Source organism: Aplysia californica, unplaced genomic scaffold, assembly GCF_000002075.1.
Source record: "Aplysia californica isolate F4 #8 unplaced genomic scaffold, AplCal3.0 scaffold00049, whole genome shotgun sequence".
NCBI lineage: Eukaryota > Metazoa > Mollusca > Gastropoda > Aplysiida > Aplysiidae > Aplysia > Aplysia californica.
In genome coordinates, this window is record NW_004797319.1 from 102690 (window position 1) to 104952 (window position 2263).

At 42.6% G+C, this 2263-nt stretch overlaps 1 protein-coding gene across 1 annotated transcript in view; it reads right to left on the reverse strand.

Moving 5' to 3' along the window:
* The window catches only part of LOC118477248 (ras and EF-hand domain-containing protein homolog), a gene marked incomplete at its 5' end in the record, with an annotated part of 41045 nt that overhangs the window by 3064 nt on the left and 35718 nt on the right, over positions 1-2263 (reverse strand).

Here is a 2263-nt window from a genome sequence, read left to right on the forward strand (position 1 = left end):
ATGATGATGATGATGATGATGATGATGATGATGATGATGATGATGATGATGATGATGATGATGATGATGATGATGATGATAACAATAACAACAACAACAACAACAACAACAACAACAACAATAGAAAGGCTGCAGAAAGAACCAGGAGCCCAGAGGAGGGGGCAAAGAAGGTGAGCGGTAGGGGGTAGAAAGTAGAGAAGAAAGCAGACGACATAACATTGCTAGAGAGCAGGAAAGGATGTGAACAGAAAATATTTTAGAGTAGAATATTTTCCGTCGCTATCCGAATTCGAACCCGGGACCTATTGAAAGAGAGGCGAACACCTTAACCTCTAGGCCACGAGCTCCCCTTGTTGGAGTTTGAGGGCACCAGTGGTAGTTCTTACGTCTTCACTTTCCCTCTCTTGTTTCGGTCTGCTGTCTGTCTGTCTGTCAGTCTGTCTTACTTTTTCCCAGCACAGAATGACGATTATTGTGTTTGATGTGCTCCTCTTAGTTTTAGTAGATTTAGTAGATGTTTTACGGCGCTCGCAACTGCAAAAGGTCATATGAGCGCCAGAAGATTAGAGGTGTCACAAGAGAGTAACAAACATAAAAAAGAAGGAAGAGAGATCAGGATAACGGATGTTTGATAGGAAAGAAAGAGCAAATCACACCAGAGCACCCGCCAACCACCCACTATTTCGGTCTGCTGTCCGTCTGACTTACTTTTTCCCAGCATTGAATGGAGAATATTGTGTCGTTGTGCTTCTCTTTACTCTAAACCAGCCAACCAACCAAGCAACCAACCAACCAACCAACCAACCAACCATCCAACCATCCAACAAACAAACCAACACGATGAAATTCTGTATTTGTCAGCAGAAAGTGCAGATAGGCAGCTGTGGTAAAGTGCAAGCTATCACTATGTCGTGTCGTCTGGACAAAATCAATAACGACAAAACTCGCCTGTGTAGGACAGTGTCAATCCAACTTTAATAATAATAAGAGCAGGTTACGTTTTTGTAAAGTGTTTTACGGCGCTCGCAACTGCATAAGGTCATACGAGCGCGCGGGACACACCTAATATTTTTCAGTTGGTAGGAAATTTTGAATTTTGCCCGGGTGGCGGCCGAAGCCTACTAAGAGCCGGTTAAAGCAGGCACGACTGGATAGTAAATTAAATAAAAGCCTCAAAGGTTGACTTTCCTTTGTCGGGGAATAAATTCATGCTTTTGAACCAAACTAAAACCTTTGATAGTTCTCGTTTTATTTGCGAGTTTCGCTGTTTCTGCATTTATAAAAAGATGAGCGTGCATTTTCAGGCCAATGAGCTGAATGATGACATAGACTTATAATATTGTAATATCCAAGATTGCGCACCCAGACGTATTTCCGGTTCACTATGGAGCGCGCCATTTGACTCTCTTTAGTTTTTAGTAAGAGTTTTACGGCACTTGCAACACAATAAGGTCATTTAAGTGCCGAAGATTAGAGGTGTTACAAGAGAGTAACAAACACAAAAAAGAAGGAGGGGGAGATAAAGAAGATAGATGTTTGATAGGACAGAAGAAGCAAACCACACCAGAGCACCCGCCAACCACCAACTGTTGGGAACCAATATAAAGAGGAAAAAAAAAGAAATAAAAAACACTCCTACCCCCTCAAACAACAACAGCAACAACAAAAACAACAAATACACACAAACAAAGGAAACAAACAGGGGGTTGAACACACACTCGACAATAACGCCTCTGTAGCAAGACTGATGATGCTTTGCCCTGCACTTATAGGGAAACCATTGAACGAACCAACGTAGCGAAGATGCTTTTTTATAGATAGATAGACAGATAGATAGACAGACAGACAGACAGATTAGATAGATAGATAGATAGACTGACAAACTGACAGACAGATAGATAGATAGATAGATAGATAGATAGACAGACAGACTGACAGACTGACAGACAGACAGACAAACAGATAGAGAGATAGAGAGATAGAGAGATAGAGAGATAGAGAGAGAGTGAGAGCGAGTGAGAGAAAGAGAGAGAGAGAGAAAGGGAGACAGAAATGGGGAGAGAGAAAGAAAGAGAGAGAGAGAGAAAGAGAGAAAGAGAGAGAGAGAGAGAGGGGGAGGGGGAGAGGGAGAGGGAGAAGGAGAGAGAGACAGAGAGAGAGTGTGCGTGTGTATGTGTGTGTGTGTGTATGTGTGTGTGTGTGTGTGTGTGTGTGTGTGTGTGTGTGTGTGGGTGGGTGGGTGAGAGAAATAGAGAGAGAGAGA